Source organism: Venturia canescens, chromosome 6 (genome assembly GCF_019457755.1).
Source record: "Venturia canescens isolate UGA chromosome 6, ASM1945775v1, whole genome shotgun sequence".
Lineage (NCBI taxonomy): Eukaryota > Metazoa > Arthropoda > Insecta > Hymenoptera > Ichneumonidae > Venturia > Venturia canescens.
Window position 1 is genome coordinate 12,372,895 of NC_057426.1, and position 966 is coordinate 12,373,860.

Consider the following 966-nt stretch of genomic DNA (forward strand, 5'->3'; position numbering starts at 1 on the left):
AACCGTCCGTACCTACCGGCCGATCGCGCTATATACGCGCTACGCGCGTTTGTATACCAGCGTATACATATATACACATTGAGTTTCACCTGCGCTGTTTACGTGCGTCTTTTTTTTTCTCAATTTTCTTCGAACACTATTGAAATTAAATTTGAAATAAGTTTTCTGAATCTCCTAAAAAGAAAAAATCATTGTTCACTGTCCCCAAATATTGAAATCCGTCTACTAAGAACTATGATTCTTGCGTATATTTAACAGATTCGCTACCGCGTCTAATATCAAGCTACTCCTGCCCCGCTTTTGATTCGAACGTGCATTATTGCTAAAATCCCTAATTATATTCATAATTCACGAATTCAATGAGTTCGCCCGGTTCGCACCAAAGCTTTTGTATCTGTCAAAAATGTATTGAGTTGTCTGGTAAAGGGCAAGATCTGAAAAAGTTCATCTGTCGTTGAAAATTTGAAAAAACCTTACGAATAAGTCGTAGAAGCCAAATCGTTCGACAAGAAACATAGACTACGTTTACACGGCCTTATTCCGGTTTAGTTGTGTCAATATAGATATACAAAATGCATATCTGTCAATATATATAAATATACCCGTCTGTATATACAAAACCGGAATAAGAGAGCCGTGTAGACATGGTCATTGAAACAGCGATGTCGCATGAAATTAGAATTGCATTATATGCTGGGGCTAACGTCTTTTTGCTGTTAAAATATGAAAAAACTTATTTTCGCTATACTGACAATCGCACATATCGATGTTGCGTGTTGATTTGTGATTACCGTGATCGTGCAGTCGTTGGTCATCCCTTGCGACGAGAGAACTTGCGTAAAATTTGAAAATTTCAAGGCTTGGAAATGGAGAACTCGTTTTAAGCTGCTCATATGAGATTTATAGATACGAAAATAACAACAATGAAGACCGATGTGAAAATGGGAAATCGTGCAACGAATTTCA